The sequence below is a fragment of the Marmota flaviventris genome, chromosome 13 (assembly GCF_047511675.1).
Source record: "Marmota flaviventris isolate mMarFla1 chromosome 13, mMarFla1.hap1, whole genome shotgun sequence".
NCBI classification, from domain to species: domain Eukaryota; kingdom Metazoa; phylum Chordata; class Mammalia; order Rodentia; family Sciuridae; genus Marmota; species Marmota flaviventris.
The window spans coordinates 62,407,673-62,423,325 of NC_092510.1; positions in this window are offsets into that span (position 1 = coordinate 62,407,673).

A 15,653-nucleotide genomic window follows, 5' to 3' on the forward strand; every position below is an offset into this window, starting at 1 on the left:
ATAAATGTAAACAAATTAAACACTTCACAAAATTCAAAGCAGTGGCTGACTCTGGCAGATGCAGTATGATTCCATTACTGGATATTTAAAAAATTTACAGGTTATATACACACTCTACAATAACTACACATATATATGAAAGGCAAAAGAATAATAAAATACAGAAGGCAGGTTATCTCTGGGAAAGCAGGCAAAGGAATTGGAGCAGGGAGGAATATATAAGTTATCAGGCTATATATCTATATATATTTTTTCTTATACTATATGGAAGACATAATTGTTCTACATTTTATACTTATTCACACACTGCACATTGAATTCTTTTCATATTTCTCAATATTCAATAAGAACAATAAAAGGAAATATCAGAAAAAAATATTTTGAATGGATGGATTGTATCTCTGTACTGAGGCCATGTTGTGCGACCATATTGAGGAGAGATGTTCCTGAGTAGAACCAGTCCAAATGGAACAATGCCAGTACTAAACCTGGGTCAGGACTAGAATACCACCCAGCTCCACCAAGCACTTAATTATGGTGGATTGCAAAAATGTCCTAATTTCTCACTCCCCACTTTCATTATCCAGTCTGATTTTAGTATTACTTTGTGGCTTTCCAAATGAAGTAGAGACCATTTATTCACTCTCTGTTCCTGGGCTGACCTTGCAGCATGTTTTAGCCAATAGAATGCAACAAAGGTAACCTTGGGTCAGTCCTAACACTGGCCTAGAGAGGTCTTCACTGCTTGCATTCTTTGTCTAGAAATGTCACTACTGCCATTCACTATGTGAATATGCTCAAGGTAATTCACTGGGTGAGGAGAGTCATGTGGCTCAGTCATTCCTGTTGCTTCAGTGAGAAAATTACACATAACTGAAACTTTCCTAGACTAACCTGTCCTGGCCTACCCAAGCTGACCTCCATGCCTGAGCAAACTCAGCTAAAATCAGTGTAGCCTCGGCTCACCAAAACTACCTGCTCATTGACCACAGACCTAAAAGAAAAAGTCAAATGATTGTTGAACTAAACAAGTGGGGTTTTGGTACTGTTTCTTAATCCAAAATTTTAATCGTACAATCATTACAGCAGATATCAATTCTAAAGAAACTGATTCTACAAGCACTATTTCTTGCCCTCCTATGCATACTTTTTTTTTCTGAAAGCGCTCATTAAAACATGTTTACCTGATTTATTTTTGTAAATCTATGAAACATGTAGTAGCCAAGAATATTTCTATTGTGTGTAAAATGTCCCGTTTTGGAAAATTGGAGATGCAAAAGTCTTCAAAATTATCAAATCTGAGAAGATAAATTTTAATTTTTTTTCATAATCCAATTGGAATAAAATTTCTTAAGGATAAAATAGAAAAAGTCGATGAAAAATGCAAAAGGTATGAAACTGAAATATGCTGATTTTCCTTCTTTTAATTTGTGGTGTGGTAAAAGCGTTGCTGCACTGTGGGGCCACAGTGTTCATGAGAACGAGAGAGCAGGGGTGGCAGAAGGTATTTTTAACAAAGTCATCAAGGCACTCATGAGGATGGCATATTTTCCATGAACAAGCAGCATAACTTAGTACTCTGCTCTAACACCACACGCAGCATAATGGAAATGACACTTGGAGAATACTGATTCTCCCACAGGGAACTCAACAGTGAACTAGGAAAAGATCACAGGCTCTGACAGCTGATTGGTGAATTAATTAGGTGTTGAACTCTGTTAATGCTGCTGTAAATTACATGTGGAGCATGCACTCAGAGTCATAAAGAGATCCCAAGGATGCTAGGTGTCACACAACAGTAGGGCAAAATGTAATAAGAATCCAGAGGGAGCCAGATGCAAATAGGTTTACCAGAGTCCTGCTGAGATTAATCTTACTTATACCCCTGTCTGAGGGGAAAATTTAGATGGGATGGCAAAATTATTTAGCCTGCAAGTAAAAGGAACTGATGTTTTTTTTTATTACTCCCTCTAAGGATTTCTTATGCAGGCTTAAAAAGTTCCTATTCATCAACTTTTTTCCCATCTCTAAAGTTACTCCTCACATAACTGCCAAGTGATGGGAGACTTTGAGGAGCACATAGAAAGGACCATTTTCAGTACTGCTAAGACAACATCACTGTCATTGCTGCCTCTGTGTTCTCAAGAAACATTCTTATATTGTTGGCCTCTTTATGTAAATGCATTCTTATATGCAACATAATGCAAATAGGTTTCCCAGAGTCATGTAAATATTGACCACATTTAATCACTCATGTGATCTTGGTTGGGTAAATCACTAATCCTTCTTCCATATTTTTTTTAATCTGCTGAAAGGAGCTATAATAGGGATTAATTACATAAATATTGTTACATGCTTAAAACATTGTCTGTCACACAGCAAGAATTACACAGGTTACCAAATGAATATTAACACAATAATATGTCTTCCTATTTCCCCAGAGATCCATAACCATTTAAACTTCCAATCCCTCAGCAGACTAAGACTTTGATCTCCAGTATTCTAAATGACTAAACTATGCCTTTTCTAGGGTCAACTCAACTTTTACAGAGCTATAGTACAAGAATATGAACAAAGTTTCACATATCAAGGATAAGAGTGCAAGGATTCATAAGAGATTTACTAGTTTTTTTTCCTAGTATTTTCTGCAACTGGGAAGATATAGATATAAATATAGGTCAGGAATTGTATCTGTCAGATCAAGAAAAAAAAGTCACCTAAATTCACTTCAAGCTTCTTTTCTGGTGGAAGAACATACTGCCAGCCTGTCAGGGTGCAGTTGTATTTTGATTACCTGTCCTGCATGCCCTGTAGGAATGACACAAACCTAAATCAATGCAATTCAACTCTGACCATGAGCAGAATGCTGGGAGGGCCCTGGAAAGGATGCAAACCAAAAATTGGGGGAAAAAAACCCTTCTACCTCATGTCTTTAAAATATCTCTATATAATAATGTTGCCTTCTTTCAATAAATCATTGATCACTGAAAATATAAGTGGTATACAAAGAGCACATGAAATATTATAAAAAGTAATTTTAAATTTTACCTCCTCTCTTGTCTCTGTTGTGCAGTGAAGATAATTGCTAAGTCATAAAAGAATCAAAAATCTAGTTTCATGCTCATGAAATGAATATGGAAACACAAAAGGTAGGCCCCCATTGCTCTAATAATCAACTTCAAATCAGACCTGAATTGGTGAGTGTACGGAGATCTGAGGAATTCAAGTCCCTTATTAAGACTGATGAGGCAGTAATGTGCATACAGACTGAAAATGCTATCAGTGGGTACTATGGGACAGTAAATAAATAGGAGCAAGGATTAAATGTTTATACTGAGAGAGCATATTGTTGTCTGCTTTATTGCTAAAAGGATTTACAAATGGCTTACTAAGTTGTTTTTGAAACAGGATAAAAATAAGAAAATAATTTAAAACAGATACAATAATGCTAGAGATTAAATGTGTACCTACTCAAAATCGTGTAAGATTGACCTCTAGAGGAATAGTGAATATTGGGACTCCTTCCTCAGACCACAGTAGTGTATAATTTCTGAGGAAGCTATCTATAAGAGACAATGATAAAGGAGGGAAAAATTCAATTTCTTAAACTCTCCCTTTAGGCCTAAATGTGAATACAGAGAGCTGTGATACACTGACTTGGAAACCAGGGTCTGGATTAGAAGTCTGAGAGACCTGTACACCCACTCCTAGGTTAGGTACAAACTGTAAATTTTACTTTGATTAGGTTCAATGCCTTCAAGGAAAATAGAAAGAATAGCCTAGAGAGTAAGTCCTTGGTTAGTTTTCCATCTAGACACCAAGGCTAAAAGTAGAAGAGTGTGTTTAAAAAAAGAAAGATCACTCAGCTCCTCCAGGTGGGAGGGACCTGCACTTCAAGTTTACAAGAAAGGAAGAATAGAGCCACTTTCCTGTCGATGAACTTTCACTGGATGGGAATAACACAGCACCCTGGCATCTTGGCAATATATGATTCTTGTCTCCTCTTCTTGGAGATTAGATTTTCCTTCTCCCTGAAAACTCTTCCTACAGATACTGCACAGTGTTATGGTTTGTATATAAAATATCCCCCCCAAAATGTAGTAAACTGGACACAGTGGAATACGCTTATAATCCCAGGGGCTCAGGAGGCTGAGGTAGGAGGATCATGAGTTCAAAGCCAGCCTCAGGGTAAAAAAAAAAAAAGTGAGGTGCTAAGCAACTCAGTAGAACCTGTCGTCTCTAAATAAAATACAAAAATAGGGCTGAGGACGTGGCTCCGTGGTCAAGTGCCCTGAGTTCAATCCCAGGTACCACCCGCCTCCCTGCAAAAAAAAAAAAAAAAAAAAAAAAGTCATGTGGCAATGCAGGAATGGTCACAAATGAAATCATTAGATTATGAGAGATGTAACCTCATCAGTGGATTAAACAATCTCATGGATTAATAACTTGAGTGGACAACTAGGTGATGAATCCAGGCAGGTGGGGCATGGTTGGAGGAAGTGGGTCCCTGGGAGTATACCCTTGGGGATTATATTTTGACCCTGACTCCTTTTATGCTCGCTCTCTCCCACTCACCCTCTGCTTCCCAGCTGCTGTGAACTGAGCATCTTTTCTCTGCCACCCACTCCCACCATGATACTTTGCTTCACCTCAGGCACAGAGCAATGGAAATGGCTAGTCATGGAATGAACCTCTGAATTATTATGAGCTCCAAATAAAATTTCCTAATCTAAGTGTTGTTCTTGCCTAGTATTTTTGGTTATAGTGATGAAAAAATGACTTAGCATACACAAATATTGCAGATATTGACTTTTTCTTTTTTAGGTACTGGGAATTTAACCCAGGGTGTTTTACCACTGAGTCATATCCCAGCCTTTTTTGTTTTTTATTTTTAGATAGGATCTCACTAAGTTGCTTAGGGCCTCACTAAATTGTAGATGCTAGTCTTGAACTTGTGATCCTTTTGCCTCAGCCACCAAAGTAGCTGGGATTACAGGAATAATCCACCGTAGTCAGTTATGTTGACTTCTTATCATTCATTTTTCAACTTAAAATGTCATATATATAGTGGGTCCTTCCTTGACAATTCAAAGTAGTGCCTCAGGCTCTCAAATTGTTTTACTTCCAGTTTCTTCTTACCATAGTTGAAGATTTCCTTTCACATAGTTTTATTATTAAGAAGCTTCCCTTAGAGCATAAACCCTATAACAATGATATCCTGTATATTGTTCACTCACATACAGATGGTGATAATTGAACATAATAGTTGCTCAATAAAGAGTTATTGAATGAATACAAATATGCATATTTATTTTGGTAGGCCAAGACCAGTGATGGAAAATTTGGGATCTTTTTAACATTTAACAGATATGTATGCCAATATACTATAATTATCTTGTTTAATCTTCACAACATCATAACATAAGCATTAAAGAAAAATATGTGGTGACAACATGATCAAATATGCCCTCCATCCAAAGCAAAGAAATGAAACACACTCCTAGACTGATTCCAAAGCAGTTATGCTTCACTCCCATGAATGCCATTAGAGACTATTTACTTGTCAATCATGTACATCAGATTTGGTTCTGAGCTTCCTAGTACTCCCCACACACATGCAAGTAAAGTTATTACATAATCCAATAGAATCATAAATTAAAATTAATTTATTTTCAGAAAAAGCCCTGCCATTTGAGTGTTGAGATTTGAGGAAAATATATCCCATAGTCTGTTCAAAGGAGAAATTTTATGAAGGATGAAGAAAGCCATGACATGAATAGCATTACTATAGCAAATGCAGCATGGGTTTCTAGCATCTATAAAACAAATCAATGTAAGCTGATGGCATCGATTCAAGCTGTGCTTCAGTACAAACACTTCTACAGAGTAAATACAAAGCTTTTAACAGTCTTGCTTAAACCATTGATAAAATTTAAGCTATGTGGATGGATGCAAAGAATTCATGTCATTTGGGCAATCTTCCCTCACAACTGTATTTTGAAACTACATTGCTGATCCAAGGTGGCTTGCCGAGATTTTGAGGTATATATTATAGAATGAGTACCAGACCACAAATGCTTGTTGTTCCTCTTAAGGCCATAGCCATTGTTTAAAAAAATACATACATTTGGAAACTCTCAGAAGCTGAGATGCCTCACCAGAACATGTTCCTGAATAGGCTACTACTGTACTTACACAGAGGAACACAAAAGGGGATCTATAAAATAATGCCAAGGACTTCCTCAGGGGAAAAAAAAAAAAAAAACTATGATTTTATGGATAACTTACACAGAAGTCTGACGAGAAGCCAACATCTGATCCTAGTCACAACGCTAAATCACTAAAAAAATAAATAAATAATAGAGTATCCTTAAAATATTTAATTTCAATCTACACTTAACAATGTATTCCTAGGTAATTCAATAATCATTGGGCTCTAATTCAAAGTGATAGCAAGAGTCAAGCATATAGTTTATGATGATTTATTTTAAATCATTCTCTCTTACAATCATTAGTTTGACATCAACCTCAAAAAACCTCTGCGATGTGAGCAGTAGCTTTAATTTCCTCTGGTCACAGACTTGTAAACTAAGCTCAGACACTTCATGAAAACTGCCAAAGAGACATCTCTATTGAGTAGGGATGGAGGAATGCTAACTCTCGACCTGGGAGTGAAATAAGTGAAAAAGTCTGTCTTTCTTTCAACAACTTAGGACAGATAGATAAAACTAATAGACTTTAGAAGCTGGAAAGAATCTTGGGTTTATTTTACTTTGCCCTATTATTTTGCAGATGAACTAAAGGACAGTGAATTGTTGTCTTCAAGTTCATATCGTAGTTAGTGATAGAATTAAAAGAGAATCATATCATCGCTATTCCTGAAATTAAATTTCTTTACATAATGATCCCCTTATTAAGAAAACAAGAAGCATAAAACAAAGTCAATGTCAAATAGTATTGAGTCACATAAATAGTGCTGAGTCTTAAATAAAATGATCTAATTGAAATAGGAGAGAAAAACATAAGGAGAGACAGAAAAGAGACTAACAGAGCTAGGAAAAAGAAACTATAACTTTAAATCTAAGAAGCTCTATGAACACCCTCATCTTTGCTCCCTGAGTCTATTTTCTTCCAAGCCTAAAATCCTACAGAAAATAAATAAATAAAAACCAACATACACTGCTAACTTACACTATGTATTTTCTTTAGACTAAATAAAGCCAACGGCAATACTATTGGAGACTTATGGGTATATTTCAAACATTATCTGTTGGCTGGATGAGATTAATTTAGGGACCCTGAAAGAACTAGTTCACCTTGACCTGCCCTGTGCTTCATGATGAAGACAATTGAGCCCACTCAGTGGACATCATCCACTTCTACTTCCCATGTTCACTATTTAGAGTTTCCTTAAAAAAGAAGAGCCCAAGGCATGTCTCCCTGTACTCCTTCTCCTTTGCTCTTTGAGTTTGTAGCCCATTCTATTGCTTGCTTTTCTGAATAAATCTACTCACTTCCCTGAATAAATCTTGGTTTGAAATTCTTTTAAGACATCCTGAAATCCTTTGCTTGGTATAAGTCAAGAACTTATCAGTGATGGGCATGGCAGTACACCCCTGTAAGTCCAGCAGCTCCAGAGACTGAGACAGGAGGAATTCAAGTCTGAGGTCATCCTCAACAATTTAGGGAGGTCCCAAGTAACTTAGTGAGACCCTGCCTCAAAATAAAATAAATTTATTAATAAAGAGGGCTGGGGATAGAGCTTGGTGGTAAATTGCTCTTGGGTAAAATCCCCCGTACCGCTCTCCACCACACATACCACACACACAAAGAACTGTTAGGATGAAACTGAAATCCCATTTCTGAAGGACCTCCTTGGCCTCCTATCTGATGACATAATAATGTGTATAAAGGCTATTTCTCTGTATTAAAAAAACACCGAGGAATAATAGAGTAATGACAGACAAGAACTGTCATCTTTTCCAACCCTGGTCTGCAAGCAGTCGCCATGCTAAAACACCAACTGACATCTCTAGAGTCAGGATTCTCAAACTATTTAGGGAAAATTTTTAGTTTTAATGGGATTTTTCATTTTCTTCATTATTTTAATTTTTAATTAAATTAAACCCATAAGGAAGGATGTTAAAATTATTGCATTAGGTCCCATCATATCCCAATGTTCTGGGGTCTCCCTGAGAGACACAACTATAAAAAAACAAAAAAAAGTCTAACCTCCTTTTCATCTGATATTGATAAAAATAATTATAGGGAATAATCATTATCTCAAATGCTTTAAAATCTTGTCTTCTCTAAATAAGCCATACCCAGTCTTTTGAAATCCTCAAATTCACTACTATGTTCTTCTTCAGTTTGTACTGAGCTTTTGGGCATGTTCTATTCAGAATACTGATTTATTTTACCACCCCTTCTCTGAAGCGCATGTTAATGCTGTCTGCATTCTCATTGCACGTTGGCTGTCACATTGGCAATAATTACCTTCTAAATTTGAATCATGTAATACCTCTGCAATATTCACAATACTTTTATTTCTTAACTAGTATTATGGGAAAGCATTCTTGGGTAGCTTTTAAAACTCCTCCAAAGATTTTGAGGAAATAAAGATATCCCCCCCCCTCCTCATTGTTGAAGGCTACTAATTAACTCAATACCTGGGACAGGGGAAAAGTTATCATCTCACTTATCATTTCATATAAAGACTTGACTGTGTAGACAAAGGAAAGAGGACCAGTGTTTCAGGAAGAAGGGACTGAAAATGAATGTGCAAGTGAGCTTAACTGTTAGAACAAGACACTAGAGGATAGGGGACCAATCTTTTCATTTCATTTACACTTTTGTTAAAATGGAAGTTCTCCGTGTAGAAAAATTTGCATATGGATTTGATAATACTTAATAATCCCTTCTAAATCACATGAAATATTAATTTTCTAACTCTAATAATTTCATAAACTAATAATGTGTGTTTCACTTTTAGCTGATAAAGAAAAAACAGTGCCTTCCTATATGCTGTCAAGGTACATCAGAAAATGGCCAGTGTTCTTGGTTTCACAATAGGAGACAGACTGTAGAACTTCACATACATTTTACAGCAGAAAAAAAGAGGTTAACTTACCAGGATTACTTACACTGACTAAAGGAACTATGAAAGAGTATTCAAAGACATATTCAAAGAAGCAATTACATTTCACAGTGCCTTCAAATCATTTCACATTTATCATATTTTAAGTGCCATTAAATATTCTTTTTGATTGGAAGAGCCCTGCAAATGACAGACAGTTTTGTGCTGTGCAAATTAGCAGTTTTCCCTAATTTTCTTCACATGACAGTCAATTCTTTCCCTATTATCTCCTCCAAGTTAACATAATAGAGACCTGTAAAATGGAAACCATATGCCTCATTGTGCAGTTCAAGATTTAAATTTTATCAATGATGCTTTTATTTTAAATGTGACCAATTCTATGCATTTTGCATCTAAATTCTCCCCATTACTTCTGGAAATCAATTTCTTTTTCTTTTTTTCACTCAAGATATATGCATGGAGAGTGTCAGTTTCCTTTGGACCCTGATATGCTCCTATAGACTAGTGTGTGTGTGTGTGTGTGTGTGTGTGTGTACATTTTTGTGTGTACTCACATTTGAATCTGGGTAGACCATTTATGCACATGTCATTCCTTCCTTGCTGCTAATATTTGAGACTCATGAAACTAGCTACAAATAGGCATGTTCTCTTTCAAGAAAAATGTATTTTTTCAGAAGAAAATTTTATGTGACTGCTTCAGTTTGTAGTGATGCAGTTCCATGTGTCTCCCTTTAGTTGAATTAAGTGAGACATTTCTTAAGTTACTAGGTATGCCTTACCTTTCTAGGCAACACTGGATTCAATTGCTTTCTCTATAATTTTAGGTTGTAAGAAGAAAAAAGGTGATTGGAAATGCTTCAATATATAATCCAAAAACTGAAAACACACACACACACACACACACACACACACACACTACACATACTCATATCTGTAATGCATAGTAAAAGACCACAAGCCAAGAAAGGGAGAAAAACAATAAGAAAGTCACCCACGTACACATATACATCATACTGAAGGCTACTAGTCCCATTAAGACTAATAGGGAGAAAGACATCCAGAGGTAACTCAGCTTGCAATGTAAACATAATATTTTTATCTCCTATATCTCTACTATATCACAAACATATGCCATAGTATTAATAAAGAAATATTTTCAGCAATCACACATTCTGTGCAACATTTGAATATGTTAAAATAGTGTCTTAAAGGACAGAAGTAACATTTACCAAATATAAACAATATACAGACTATATGAAATATATTCACATAGACATATATAATAAAATCCCAGCAGTGTATTCCCAATATTCCAATAACTTCCTCCAGTCCTTTTGGGGCTCATAAACTAAAGGGATTGCTTAATGAAAAATATGATGAAATAAAATTACCTACCTTCTATTTGTAAAGAGAGTAAGTTTTAAGACACAAAATAATATTTCATTTTGTCCCCAAAATACAATTAAAATAAATATGACACATACGTCTTATGAGTAAAAATCCACTGGACACTTCAGAAGCACAAGCAGCTCATGATGCAGCTTTCTAGCGGCACTCTTCAATTCCTATAAATAAAAAGGTGAAAGATAATATTCAGAGCAATCTATGTCTTTGTAAAATGATGGTGATTAACTATGAATTTTTTATTATCACTCTACACTGCCATTTAAAAAGCACTCCCTCTGTATTGTTGTTATCGTAGTTCTTGTTAAATGTACAACACAGCAATGAAAATTATGTCTGTCTGGGACTTCCAAAACACTAAAATAGACTCTAGATTATGAAGCACTGCAAAAAAAATAAATAAAACCACTCAATTTCATGTTATTCTACAGAGGAAGGTTGTTGTACTATGAAAATAAAAGCATTTGTAATTGAAATGCTTTCTTATTATATATGCATCACCACTTAAACATTTTTCTAGTCGTAACAGTGTTATAAGAAGTAGAGGATTTGGGCTTCTTACCCAGTTTTTACCATTGATTTCTTTATCAAGATGTTAGGCAGAATTCTTACTTTATATCCCATAATCTTCCTGTAGCAGGTTCATAAAATGTGGGAAATGATAGTCATCTGTTTTATAAGTTGATATGAGCTTATCGAACGGGTGATTTACCTAATGGATGACTTATCATATTTCACATTTTGTGAGTCTTCTCCAGGAAAACTAAGGGATATAAATTAAGAAGAATTTCCAAAATAATAAAGTAATATCCAGGACATACAGTAAAAATTCCATAATAACTCAACTTTTGTAATTTATTTCATTTATCTGTGGAAGTAACTCTTTATAAAAATATCATCTACTTCCAGAAGAGCAATAAAATGATACATAACAGAAACATGTATTTTTCTCCTCTCCATTTTCTCTTCTGAATGTACACCATAAATACACTGTTAGGGCAGATTGGGAAATGTGTTGCATTCCTCTTCTGCATCCTGATCCCCTCCAAGTCTCACATACTTGCTTGTACATTCAGGCACAAGTGCCAGTCAATCAGAACCATGGACATCTTTCTACTTCCCCTGTCCACATCCCATCCATTTCTATAATTCTGTAAGCTATTGGTACCAAAGAAGGTCAAGAGGGGCAGGGAAATGATTGAGGGAAAATTTTAGTCCTAAATAAGAAGTATAGCTTTGTCAAGGCACATGTAGCATGTTAGAACAAATATAAATGAGCATCTTCTTATTCCATTATGAGAAGCCATAATAAAAAGTCAAGCTTTCAGAGCTGGGTGCATACAAAATGCATTAACCAATCCAATGTTTTTAAAAGCTACTTATGGGAAATAAATAAGTAAATAAATATATAAATAAATATATAAATATATATGCCTACATCTCCTATGAGTTTTTTCTCTTCCTTTTGTTAAACCTTCAATGTTAATGAAAGCTCACAGTAACAAGCGTTGTATTAGGTGCTTTCATCTACCCATATTTAATAATCAGGACATGCACAATGTCATACTTTGGAGATAATTACCATTGTCTCATAGATAGATGGATAGATAGATAGATCAGAATACAAATCCTAAGCTGAAAGTAGCATTTTCCAGAAGATAAAGAATTTCCATCTGAATTTTAAGATATATAATTTTAATTTGCTTAGAATATTATTAAATGTATAAATTATGTATGGAAAATTAATGTGTCATGTATTATATATATATATATGTATGTATATGGAAACTTATTAAACAAAATCTATTTTCTAGTTTCTTGAAACTTCCATTCTAGCATTTTGAGGGATATAATTAAATTAATGTGCAGGCAACAAGAACTGGATGATTTAAATGTTTTGTTATCAACATTTTGTGGTTGTTAAATAAAAGTGAAGTTCTAAATAAAAGATTTACTTTTTTTATTTGTTATTTTGGCCCTTTATTTAAAGGATGCTATTAAAATACAACACAGCATGTTTTTCCATTAATTCTAAAGTTTAGATTTATGCTAGAAGGTTCAAGAAAATATGATATTTGATATTTTAAACAAGGTAATTTTGCACAAATCTGATTGAATTAATACATTTATAACAAATTGATATAATAGAAATGACATTTCCTGGACACATATTAATTCAACATTACTTTTTCATTAGGATAAATAAAATGGAATATGCCATTCATCCAATCTTAATTCTAACATAACAACATACCTATATAATTCTTAATCATAATGTCACAAAATAATCAAATTTATACTAAGAATTGAGCTACATATTTATAAGTTTAATATAGTATATTAGTTATACAGTATACTAGATCAAAAAGGGAAGATAGAGAAGATAGAAAAATGTATTCACTGAGTAATTTTGATAATTATTAATAAAAAATTTTAATATTAAAACATATTTTCCAAGTTAAAACAAATAAAATATAACGACAGCATTGTTTGATTCTCTGTATATATTCCACTTATAGAATCCTGCAAACCATACCAAAAGAGAATCTTGCACTTTAAGTGTACTGTATCCTATTTTAGCATGGAGTGCACATTGCTGGCTTTTCAATAGAGAAAAAACAGTAATAAAATAAGACATTTTTGATTCTACTTTAAGTTGCCTGGTTTTAAACTGCTCAGGTTTATGGCTCCCAACAGAATGATGAGGATTTTGCTCTGGATTGCTTTGGTGGCACACATTTCCCTTTGTTCTTGGCTTTCTTAGAGATGTACATGATAAGGATATCAGCATTTTTATTTGCTTTAATCTTTCAAAACCCAACTGTGATAGCAATAAACTGTTCACTTTTTATTAGGTCAATCAAGTTAAAACTTTTCATTCTGACTGAACTTTTAAAAAGTTGAAATTCTACTATAATTGCATATTTTGCTAGTAGACCACATACTTTCTTTGGTCTTAAAAGATAGTTCTATGAACTGTATCTCTTTAAATTGCATATGTAACATACACAACAATTTTTGTACCTTATAGCCATTTAAATAATAATATTTACTGAATGAATAATCATATTCACAAGACTGTTCTAAGTACTCTGCATCTATTTCCTCACTTAATTCTCTTTTTTTTAAATTTTTTTTAATTGGTTGTTCAAAACATTACAAAGCTCATGACATATCATCTTCCATACATTTGATTCAAGTGGGTTATGAACTCCCATTTTTTACCCCAAATACAAGTTGCAGAATCACATCGGTTACACATCCACCATTTTACATAATACCATATTAGTGACTGTTGTATTCTGCTACCTTTCCTATCCCCTACTATCCCCCCTCCCCTTCCCTCTCATCTTCCCTCTCTACCCCATCTGCTGTTGTTTAATTCTCTCCCTTGTTTTTTTTCCCCCTTTCCCCTCACAAACTCTTATATGTAATTTTGTGTAACAATGAGGGTCTCCTTCCATTTCCATAGTTTCCCTTCTCTCTCCCTTTCTCTCCCCCCACTCGTCTCTGTTTAATGTTAATCTTTTCCTCATGCTCTTCTTCCCTGTTCTGATCTTAGTTGCTCTCTTTATATCAAAGAAGACATTTGGCATTTGTTTTTTAAGGATTGGCTAGCTTCACTTAGCATAATCTGCTCTAATGCCATCCATTTCCCTGCAAAATCCATGATTTTGACATTTTTTAGTGCTGCGTAATACTCCATTGTGTATAACTGGCACAGTTTTTTAATCCATTCATCTATTGAAGGGCATCTGGGTTGATTCCAAAGTCTAGCTATTGTGAATTGTGCTGCTATGATCATTGATGTGGCAGTATCCCTATAGTATGCTCTTTTAAGGTCCTCAGGGAATAGAGCGAGAAGGGCGATAGCTGGGTCAAATGGTGGTTCCATTCCCAACTTTCCCAGGAATCTCCATACTGCTTTCCATATTGGCCGCACCAGTTTGCAGTTCCACCAGCAATGTACAAGTGTACCCTTTTCCCCACATCCTCGCCAGCACTTATTGTTGCTTGACTTCATAATGGCTGCCAATCTTACTGGAGTGAGATGGTATCTTAGGGTGGTTTTGATTTGCATTTCTCTGACTGCTAGAGATGGTGAGCATTTTTTCATGTACTTATTGATAGATTGTATGTCCTCCTCTGAGAAGTGTCTGTTCAGGTCCTTCACCCATTTGTTGATAGGGTTGTTTGTTATCTTGTTGTTTAATTTTTTGAGTTCTTTGTATATTCTGGATATTAGGGCTCTATCTGAAGTGTGAGGAGTAAAGATTTGTTCCCAGGATGTAGGTTCCCTATTTACCTCTCTTATTGTTTCTCTTGCTGAGAAAAAACTTTTTAGTTTGAGTAAGTCCCATTTGTTGATTCTAGTTATTAACTTTTGTGCTATGGGCATCCTATTAAGGAATTTGGAGCCCGACCCCACAATGTGTAGATTGGAGCCAACTTTTTCTTCTATCAGGTGCAGAGTCTCTGATTTGATATCTAGGTCCTTGATCCATTTTGAATTTACTTTTGTGCATGGCGAGAGAAAGGGGTTCAGCTTCATTTTGTTGCATATGGATTTCCAGTTTTCCCAGCACCATTTGTTGAAGATGCTATCCTTTCTCCATTGCATGCTTTTAGCAAGGGGGAGAAAAACAACCAAAGAGTAAAAACTAGCCAAACTAAAATAAATAAATAAATAAACATGACTGGAAGTACAAATCATATTTCAATTGTAACCTTAAATGTTAATGGACTAAACTCACCAATCAAGAGACACAGGCTGGTAACCTGGATCAAAAAAACAAATCCAACAATATGCTGCCTTCAGGAGACTCATATGATAGGAAAAGACATGCACAGGCTGAAGGTGAAAGGTTGGGAAAAATCATACCACTCACATGGCCCTCGGAAGCAAGCAGTAGTGGCCATACTCATATCGAATAAAATCAACTTCAAACCTAAGTTAATCAAAAGGGATAAAGAAGGACACTATATCCTGTTAAAAGGAACTATTCACCAACAAGACATAACAATTATCAATTTATATGCACCAAATAATGGTGCAGCAACGTTCATAAAACAAACTCTCCTCAAGTTCAAGAGTCAAATTGACCACAACACAATAATTATGGGTGACTTCAACACACCGCTCTCGCCATTA